This window comes from Neovison vison, chromosome 11, assembly GCF_020171115.1.
Source record: "Neovison vison isolate M4711 chromosome 11, ASM_NN_V1, whole genome shotgun sequence".
Classification (NCBI taxonomy): domain Eukaryota; kingdom Metazoa; phylum Chordata; class Mammalia; order Carnivora; family Mustelidae; genus Neogale; species Neogale vison.
The window spans coordinates 30,725,179-30,736,852 of NC_058101.1; the positions used below are offsets into that span (position 1 = coordinate 30,725,179).

An 11,674-nucleotide genomic window follows, 5' to 3' on the forward strand; every position below is an offset into this window, starting at 1 on the left:
AGATAGTTGGTAAGGGCCAGAACAGAGAATAACAACTGAACTGACAATACATACATATATGTATGTATTGTGTATATATATATATATATATATACACACACACACACATTAGGCACTGTATAGATATAGCTCTAAAAAGATAGTGATACTCAAGATAGATATACAGAAATGAGCTGAGAAAATGCAGGTTCACACCTAACACCAAATATATATATATATATACTTTTATGACCAAGAGAAATTCCCTTAGAATTTTTACTCATTCACGGACTTTAGAAGCCAAAATTACCACATCCATACAAGGACGAGGCATTATGTCTCCTGACTATTTGGGCATAAACATGTATTAACATTCACTCATGATGTATGAAAAAACAGTTCTGGTTGCTCTTGTTAATCTACAAAGCATCATTTTTATAATTTCCGTGGTCCACATACTCTCAAACTCCATAATTTCAATATTTTAAAGAATATAGCAACTGTCAGAAAAAGTTTTATATGAAAATAAGTTGCGAACAAACAGATACTTCTCTGAGTTTAATGTGTTAAACTCTTCTGTAATCTCTTAGGTTGTAACGGATGTGCACTGACATTGCCCTGAAACAGTAAAAATACTGTGCCTCTCTAATGCACTTGGTCATATAAATGTCTCAGCTCTGGCAGTTTTCCTGAGAGTGCCAAAACTGTACGCATCCCAGGAAGTCCCACCACGAGAAGCAAAGGAAGACTGAAAACCAGGAGTTAGTTTGCACAATAGTATGGACAAGTTCCAAAGTCAGAGAATACGAGCTACTGCGCTCACTACTCCATGATGTTGGCCAAGTTACTGAGCATCTATGAGTTTCTTTCTTTCGCGTCATGCATATGAAATTTCAAATATGTAAATATTAAGTTGTTCAAAATGAAACTTGAAAAAAAGGAGGAGGGTGTCTACTACCCCCAGCCTAAGTGTGAGAACTGAATGAGAATTCAATTAAAGTCTTAAGGACAATGCCTGAAACATAGTAAACCATCAATAAATGTTAACCTTTATTGTCAGCAACTAAGAAAATTTTAAACTCATGTTCTATTAAAAAGTGTATTACAAATATTAGCTTTCAGCACAGAGGAGGGGAAGGTGCCGCTGCCTGTTGTCATCCTGAGTCTGGATTCGTCTGACACCAGCCACCTCTACCATGCCGCCGAAGTTCAACCCCAAGATCAAAGTCATATACCCGACATGCCCTGGTAGGGAAGTCAATGCCACATCTGCCCTGGCCCCGAAGATCGGCCCCCTGGGTCTGACTCCAAAAAAGGTTGGTGATGATATCACCAAGGCAACTGGTGAAGGGGAGAGTCTGAGGATTACAATGAAACTGACCATTCAGAAGGGGCCCAGACTGAAGGGGTACCTTCTGCCTCTGCCCTGATTATCAAAGCCTTCAAGGAACCACCAAGAGACAGAAAGCAACGGAAAAACATGAAACACAGTGGAAATACTTGTAATGAGACTGTCAACATCGTCTAACAGATGTGGCAACACTCTTTAGCCAGAGAACTCTCTGGAACCATTAAAGAAATCCTGAGGACTGCCCAATCCATGGGCTGCAATGTTGATGGCTGCCACCCTCATGATATCACAGATGACATCAGTGGATTGCCCAGCTAGTTACAACTGGAAAATATTTCAGTAAAGGGTTATTTTACAACAACAAATACAAAAATGCGTTATAATAATCAAGGGACAGAGACTAGAATGATCCATATAGTAATGGACTGGAGTTGGAGACATCAGTAAGAACTTAACTTAATATGTCACATATAGTTGCAAACAGAAATATTTATACACATGTGTATATACACAAGTTAGTACACACACATATGTTTCTTTGTGCTTTCAGCTGAGAGGTCTACCCCAGGAGCAAAGAACACAGATCTTAATTTCTAATGCTGAACCAGAAGATCCTTGGAGAAATGGCTGATTCAAGGACTGGAGAAGGAATTATAGAAGATAAGCGCAGTATGTCAGAAAGTAAGAACATACTAAAAAACAAAACAAACCAAAAAAATTACAAAACATTTTTGGAGTTATGTGGGAGTATGTGAAAAGGACACAGGAGCCAACTAAAAAGTTCCCAGTAGCCAAAACTGAAAAATTTTGAGCAAAAAAAATAACTCAGATTATTATCCAAGATATAAAATTAGTATCTGAGTTTATACCAATATATAAAAATAATTGAACAAATTAATAAATGGAGAAGAGACAATGTCTTTTGCAGAAGAATTCCAGATACTTTTCCCCCTATAGGGGGACAGCATAAATCCCAACTCCATAAATGTGGACTGTTGAGAGTGACTCTTCCAAAGAGTAAAGACTCCAAAGAGTCTGTCCTGACCCAATCTTTGGGGCCAGGTCAGACATGGCATTGACTCCCCTACTAGTACATGTCAGGTGTATGACTTTGGAATTTTCTATTCTAAAAGTAGAAAGGTGAGGGAAAGAGTAACTTTAAATTGGAGAAATCTGACAAACACTACCTCAGCCAGAGTTATCATCAGTAGTCATGAATCATGATGCTAGTGTACATCTTTCATATAATGTGATGAAAATAGCACTTCCTGTCTGTGATCTTCCTCCCTAAATCCCATAGCCCAAGTCTAAGAATGTGTAAAAACATCTGAAAAATTCCAATGGAGAAGAATCCTACAAAATATCTCACCAGCAATCTCTAAAACTGTCAGATTGATCAGAAACAAGGAAAGTGAGAAAATGTCACAACCTATAGGAGCCTAAGGAGGCATGACAATTAAATGTAATATGACATACTGAATGAGATCCTGGAAAAGAAAGAAGATATTAGGTCAAAACTTAGCAACTGTGAATGAATTACAGACTTTAGTTAATAATAGTGTGTCACTATTGGTTCATTAATTGCAGTAAATATGCCATACTAATGTAAGGTGTTAATAATAGAGTATACACTGTGAGCTGTGTAAGCTTGATTCACAGACCTGTACCCCTGGGGCAAATAATACATTATATATTAATAATTTAAAAAAAAAAAGTATACTGGGTGTTGGGTATACAGAAATGCTCTTTACTGTCTTCTCAATTTTTCTGTTATTCCAATACTGTTCTAAAAAATAGTACTAAAAATGTATTACAATAATTAGAGGTATTTTCTCTAAGATCTTATTTAGTCATTTCATGAAAAGTGTTTTCACATTACAATGATGGAGTTCAATTCTACCTCTGCCACTTTGCAGATGTATACATCAGCACAATTTCTTAAAGACAAGGTACCCTTTTATGTGTACAATGAAGATATAAACAACCTCAGAGATGTGGCAATGAGAAAAACAAAACAAAACAAAACAAAAACAAATACCTGGAGCTCTCAAAACAATGCTAGTCAGAGAAAGCTTAAATCTGCCCAAGAGTATGCAAATGGAATATAGAGAGCCAGGATTACGATTTGGCTCCATGAGATCCCACTGCCCCTACTCTTGCCATTATCCAACACTGGTTGTAATTCAAAAATCAGAATTCAGCCATTAAAGTGGGCCAGTCTGGAACACTCACTGCCTTCAATAGCCCCTCCGCTGGGCTATGACATCGTTTAGCACTGACAGTGTGAACTTGGAGCCTGTGTATAATAGTCCTTGTAGGTCCCTCCCTTGAGAGCTGGCTGAAATGCTGACAGTAGGTGATGATGGCATAGAGCCAGCTGGAAGCAGTGAAGACATGGAGACGAGGGGATGATAGCAAAGCAGGTATAGAATACTGAAAGGAAGGCAGAAGGTTCAAAACTATCTATCTTGTCTTCAATTTTTCTGTTTTCCTGGCTTTCTGGAACTAGATTGCTAAGTTCAGTTAAATTCAACACACTCTGATTAGGTATCCATCCTCATATAGCTCAGGATCAATACAGCACACATTCTAGCATGGCAATTTTATGTAACATCACATAATGTAAAGCAACCACCTTATTTATTTATTTATTTATTTATTTCTCATTCCATAAGTAGCTTGGGCATTTTAGGTAAGGAATCCAAGACCAAGTGAATTTTCAAAACGAAAGACTTCACAAAAGCACTATGGTAGTAACAGACCTCTACAAACTATATCCTTAGCTCCCCCAGGTCACACATTCCCTCTTCTGTGCCAGGAGGTTTGAAAGAATACGTGTTCAGCATCACAAGAGGCACGGAGGGCAACACAAGACTGAATACGGTATGACTGCTCTCCTCTAGGTGCTCAAACATAGACAAAGCAGATGCACAGTGGTAATTATAGAACACAATTTTGTGCCTTAGTAAAGGTCTGAAAGTATGGATATGAGAGCCATAGCAGAGCTTTTATTAATCCACCAAACCCCCCAACACCTCACAGCTGCATATGTCTCATCAAATTTATACAAATCATCACATTTACATCAAATCAAACTGAGACCTCAAGTTCAGTGGTCTATAGCCACTACTTTACACTAACAACTACTGATGCAGCCAGCAAACACTAGACATGCTTTTTTTTTTTTTTAAAGAAGGATGCCATCCTAATTAAATGGGGAAAAAATTAACTAAAGAAGAACTAGGTTATATAATGAAAAAATGAGGGTACTTCAAAAGATGATTTCCCCAAAGTATTAGAAATCATTATATATAGATTAGATCTGTAGAAAATAGATTACAAAGACAGATCTTAAAAATATATAAATAAAGCTATAAATATGTAAACCATGGTCACATTACGAAGTTTGAAATATGTAACTTTTCAGCAAGGCTCCTCATAAAAATGTTACTATGACTTACAGCACTTTCTGACGTTATATGTCAGAACTCCTTAGGAATTTAATATAATTTCCTTCCGCTGTGAATTATGGACTCTTCTTGGTTTTTTTTTTTTTTTTCCCCTCACCGTCTCTGAGCTGCATCAACTGTTTCTAAGAAACAGAAGTTGAAAGCACTGGGGAAGAATCTTTCGTACAGAACATAATCTATTTTTAGACTTTAGCTCATTCTGACGTGAATGCAAGATCTACTGCAGCTACAATACCTGGGAATTTCCTGTGCTTGGTAAACAAGGTCAATATACAGCACTCATTCCATCTAAAACCGTAAAACTCACCAAATAATTGACATAGGTTTTAACGTAGGATTGAAAAAGGCTTGAAAATGTCACGAATCACCGAATCAGGTCACTGTAATAAACAAAGAGAAGCCTACATGGAAAATGTTTTAAATATTCAACAAAGGAAGCAAGGAGAAGAGGAAAAAAATGGGCAGGGGGAAGGGTCTCTTCGTCCTCTCAGGCCACTAGAGCAAAATACCATAGACAAGGTGGCTGATAAACAACAGAAATTACTGCTTACAGCTCTGGAGACCAGGAAGTCCAAGATCAAGGCACTGGCAGATTTAGTGTCTGGTGAGGTTCAGCTTCTTCCCTGTGGGCTGACTTCTCACTGTAACCTCACATATCCAAGGGGACAAGGCAGCTCTCTCCTGGGTCCCTCTTAGGACAGCACTACTTCCGTTCATGAAGGCTTCCCTCCATGATAAAAATCACCTCCCAAAGGCTCTATTTCCTCATACCATCACCTTGGGCATTAGGTCTCAACATAGGAATTTGGGGAGGACACACACCCCAAACTAAAGCAGAGGGGAGGCAAAGGACAGGGCAGAGCTGAAACTGACTGTCCCCTCATCCCTGCCCAATGTTGGCACTAGGTGTTCTCACATGTATGCTTTTACTTCATTTTCATGTAGCTTTCTGTCATTTAGACCTTCTTTGAGCCTCAGTCTCCTCATCATTTAAACCTTAAAAAATGGCTGTGAAGATGAGCAATATATATTCTCACCTAATGCCTGATAGTTAGGAGATAATAAATGTCCAGGATCAGTATGAGCTGCCATCATCTATACAGCTGTTTCCTAGAAAAGCCTCTCAAGAACACTTCCGCCCCTCACAATGAAGGGAGAAAAAGGAAAAAGGAGGCGTTATTATCCTCCTTTAAAATAGGTAGATTCAGAGTCATCAGGCATCAGCTGGTGTCTGAGAGAACTATTTCCAGGAAGTAAAAACTACTCTTTTCAGAGGAAATCAACACTTTCAAACCATTAGGAAACTGATCACAGGACTGCTGCACACAGCACATATGTCAAACAAAGAATAATGCCCATTGAAGACTCAAACACGATTGAGAATAGCAGGAGACAGTTAAACCGAAGCCCACAAGGCTATAATACATTAAGGCCAATATAGAGTTTACCTTGAGGGTCATCATCTCTGTACTGGTATTTCCATGTTGCTTTTGCAAATTCATAGAAAAACATTTACAATTCACACATCACAGACTTAGTAAATACATAAAGAGTGAACACTGTGCTCCCTATTCTTTAAAACTACCCAGAACTACATAACAGAATTTCCTCAATTTCTACATTTTACACTAAATTTGATTATTATTTTTTTCAACATATTTCATGGATGCACTTTTTCTCTAAGTCATTTCCATGGTGTCAATAACTTTTGTAGCTATGTCCTATACTGTTCGAAGAATTAGACCTTGTACTAATGGAGAAATGGAACAAATTTTAGTAAAGAGAATGTAAGTGCTCAAGAAAGATTTTTAGCATAATATGTATCCCACTTACATGTATATCTTATTCTCCTCTACTAGTTTTTATGGGCAGACTTTTTTAAACTTCAGATTATGGCCCCAAAAAGAGGTTCTTTTTTTCCCCATTTCTCAGTTCTGCCATATTCTCTATTGGCTTTATCGTTATGTAAGACCTCTTCATATGGGAGCAAAGACAGTTGTCTGAAGAACTCCAGGATTTGTGGTTTGTAAGGTTCAGGATCAAAGAAACAAAAGAATCCCCTCTTCTGCAGTATTCATATCAATCCTCAATAAAGAGGATTTATTGGCCTTATTACAATCATGGGCCCAGAGGCAGATTAATCATCATTTTTAAGTTTACACAGATCTTAAGACTGCTTCTCGGGGCACCTGAATGGCTCAGTGGGTTAAAGCCTCTGCCTTAGCTTAGGTCATGATCCCAGGGTCCTGGGATCGAGCCTCACATCAGGATCTCTGCTCTGCGGGGAGCCTGCTTCCTCCTTTCTCTCTGCCTCGCCTCTCTGCCTACTTGTGATCTCTGTCAAATAAATAAATAAAATCTTAAAAAAAAATTTAAAAAGACTGCTTCTCCTTGAACTGAAGAAGGAAGGGCTGAGGATTTTAACCATACACACCGCACGTGGTATAAGAGGCAGTAAGGCGCAGTTCTCAAAAACAAAGAAAAAAAGAAACAAACATAAATTTACATATCCACTCTATTTAATTCCTCTGAATTTTAGTCTCCTCATTTGTAAAATGTAAATAATAGCAACAATCTCCCTGGTCCACTGGGAAGATTGAATGAGAGAACACATGTAAACCCCCTGGCATGTGGGAGGCATCCAATAAATATTAATTCCTCTCTTCCCAACTGAGACTGCAGAACATGGTAATTGGATCGAAGAAGACATGATCAGTTGTAATCACCTTTGATATTTTCATAAATAGTATGCCAACAGTACCGAGATGTATAAATAAACAAAAGTCCATCTTTAAATTCTGGTTCAGGAGTTAAAGGAAAATCATAAATTATTAAAATGGCTGGAAGTTGTAATCCTGGCGCAGCACTTTGTTTTCAGTTGACTAACTTCCTACACTTCAAGGTCCCTCATTATTCGATAACAATTTCATCACTAATGAAAATGAAATTACAATGCAACATAGCTTCATGAAGTTACTAGATGATTTCCCAATTTTTACCCTCTGTAGGTTAATCATGAATGTTGTTCTCATTTCAGAAATCTCTAATGCCGGTCTTACTATTCATGTCACAGTTAGCATTAACATGCAGAACTTTCATTTAGAGACACACAACTTAATGACACTCTAGTCTTGACAAAATAGCTATTTGATGTCCCAAACAGACGGACAACGGTTAGAACTGCTTCAATATTTCAGATTGAACATTCACAAAATAATTAGCAAGCTCAGAATAAGATAGCAAGAAAAACTGCTACGTTCTATCCATTTGAAAGGCCAGTGTCTATATATTTTATTGTGTGTCCTAGTCTTTACATACTTTCTCTCCCAATACAGGATTTCACATCCTTCTTACCCATGAACGTTCACATGCAGTATCTTCACATCTATCAAGTCTTCTAAACTATCTGTCGTTCCCAGTTGAATTGTGAAAGAGATCTACTCCAGCAGATATAAACGCTCTCAAGGTACTTTGCTAATATTTCTCCTGGAGAACAATTTAAATATTATACTTTACATTCTAAACATTATAGTCTTTTAATACCATTATACTCCAGAGGGTTCATAAAAAAGAGAAGGACAAGGACAATAGATCCAGTCCATAGCAATTTGGATCACTTAATTTTGCCAGTGAACACAATCAAGAGAATTCTTTTAGAGAACAATGGATCTGTAGCTCATCCCAAAGGATATATCTTGATCCAGGAATATATAAATCAAAGTGTATAGTATATAAAATTGTGAGGTCCATCTTTTTCAAAATTATATATTTTGTGAAATTCAAGGAAAATAACTTCACTTAAAAAAATTTCCTATCAACTCAGACTTTCTAGAGCAGAAAATGAGACCCTGTTTTTGAAAAGCCCTAGATAGCTAAATTTACGACGAAAAATATAGTTCCCTTTAAGAAACACAAAAAAATTTTTTAGAAAGATGGTTATGGAACACTAGTAAGAATAGTGTGAAAGAAATCATTTAGTCAAGTAGAAAAACCAGAAGAGATGACATATGCAGAGGTCAGATATTCAGAAGATCCTTCCTGAAAGTAAATACTGATGGACTGATGGATGAATCAAAATTATAACATATATTTGGCAATTGTTTCATTTTTAAAAACATATTAAGCTTTTAAATTTTGATAATTTAACATTATCTGTAATCTTCAATCTTTGGTCTTATATTGTAAGATGCAAAAGAGCTTCAATTGTGTCTTTTTTTTTTTTTTATCTCCTGTAGCAACTAACATGGATATAGGGGGAAAAATCTGTTAAATAAATGTTAGTTGGTAAGAAATGTCATGTTAAATATTATAAAATTATAATGTAATACCAAGAAAAACTTAACACCATGTATCATTATAACATATACTATTTCCATTAAAGATATAATTTAACCTAGGATTTTTTTTTAATATTTTTAAGATTTTATTTATTTATCTGACAGAGAGAAAGACAACAAGGAACATAAGCAAGGGGAGTGGGAGAGGGAGAACCAGACTCTGCACTGAGCAGGGAGACTGATGTGGGGCTCGATTCTAGGACCTTCAGATTGTGACCTGAGCTGAAGGCTTAACGACTGAATTACCCAGGTGCCCCTTAACCTAGGATTTAGACAAAAAGAAAAAATAATACTTTTTTTAAGTTGTAATCCTTGGGGATAAAAGTTTGACAATATAAGAAGCTCAGTATAGTAAAACATTGACTGAAATTTTCACTTTTATTATGGAGATTATAAGGATTTATTGATGTTGATTTAATGACATGAAAGGCCAAATGTGTACCTTTGATTCCCATATCAATGCCTTCATTATTAATATAAACGGACTCAGCTATGATGAAGGGTAAACACACCTGATTTTGCAATGCAGCATAGTCTGCCGTCATCAGTCAGACTAATTTGCCTTCCAGGTAATGGACTGTATTTTCTTAGAAACAGAAGAATCAACCTGAAAAACTTGTATTTACCAGGAATAATCTTTGAAGAGCATTTTCTATGGCCATACATAATTAAATCACAAGTTCCTAGTGGGAAACCTGAGAATTAATCACATAAGGGAAAGAAATTTGGAATCAATGTGCATTCTACAAACACAGCATTTTATAGTTACTATTATATTGTCCTTTTTAAAAACATATCTTGGAGGGCCATACATGATTTTAAAATCTGTGGTGCATCTGAACAAGACCTCAGACATTAATTTCTCTAAGAAATTTAAAATGGAATAGGTGGCAAGAATGTCGCCCAACATAAAATTGAGAAAATAGTCTGTCCATAGCATCCTTCAAACATAAATCATCACTCTTTGTGATGGGCAAGAACTGACAAAAGTAAAATATCCACTGTATCTATAAAACTATAGGTTGCATCCATACAGAGTAACTAGGCTTATTGCTCTGACAGAAATAGTTTATCCCATTCAAACATTTGCTCAGGTTTAGACTATCAATTTTGCCGACTTTTCTCTAAATTGAAAAGTTTTTGACTGAAGTAGCTGAAATAGTCAATTGTCTTAGTTTACTATAGTTACATCTATGAAGATGATGTCCAACAAAATAGATTCTCTGAACTGAAATGAACTTTTTTATAGTATATGACATGAAGTTGAATTTTCAAACTTAAATATATACAGAAACCAGGCAAATAAGGTAAAAATTTGTGAATTATCCTATTGTAGACAACTGGAGAGGTCATGAAAACAATATATCTACAAAGGACAACGGAACAACTGCTAGAAACCCATTAGCCACTCAGGTCAATCTAACCGTTGCCATGCAGGAATACAGAAATGTTGTAATGTTTAGACTCAGGAACAGGATTTCTCAGTTTCTACTAATTTTTAGGAAAATAAAAAATTCAGATATTTATGTGAAATCTTCCTATCTTTAAATGATGGAAAGCAATTCAAATATTTTACAAAATGGAAGTTAACATTGACTCCCTCTGTCTATATGTATGTAGACCTGCTTGTATGTGTGTGCAAATATATATGTTATTTACATGCATATATATATAAAAAATAGTCTTAAAATAAATGTGTATGTTTACACAAACCTATAAATATGTATACATGATATATACATATATATAAACATATTTATTCTAATATACATTTATATATAAACACACATATATATAATTTACTTATATATATAAGTATATTTATAAAGTGTGTGTGTGTATATGTATATTTATATATACATATATGTATATATATATAATTTACTTCTGGGCCACATCCATCCTGGACTTTGTTACCTTGTCCTTCATGTAATGTAGTATTTACTTCTCTCCTTTTTACAAAGAAGATGTGAAAGGTCATTTTTATCTCTTCTAGTACATGTGTAGAAATGCAATATGTATTACTTAAATGAAATAAATACACAGTAAACGTGCTGATAAACGTGACTTGGTAAAAGTCACACTGTAGTCACTTGTGAGGACAACTGGTATAGGCATCTTTTAACTCCCAGTTAAAGGTCCCAGTTACCTTTGTAATACCTCAGAGTCCATGAGGGAATCCATTTCCTACAACAGGTTGACTTGAAAGGGAGAAATAAAATATTACGTAACCTCTCTCCTCTAAGTCCATATTTTACCACTAAGAGGGGAGAAGTCCTCCCTGTCAGTTTCAGAAAAGATGGAGCTAGTGTTTTTACTGTGCATGAGATGAGGCACACTCTAATAGCTTTAGAGCAAGTGATAAAATTACCATCCTGCTCTGTAGAGAAGATCATGGTGAGGGAAAATGCCACTAATAAGTCATCCTTTACTTAGATGATAGTTTAGTAAATATTTAAATGCAAGTCCTCAAATTGTAATTAACATGAAGGGAATGAATATAATAAAGTTTAATAGCATCATGTGACAGAATAGTA

The 11,674-nt window shown here is 35.9% G+C and overlaps 1 pseudogene; it reads left to right on the forward strand.

Moving 5' to 3' along the window:
* The first annotated feature begins 1,160 nt into the window (after positions 1-1,160).
* Positions 1,161-1,648, forward strand: LOC122890199 (annotated as a pseudogene).
* Positions 1,649-11,674: the final 10,026 nt, after the last annotated feature.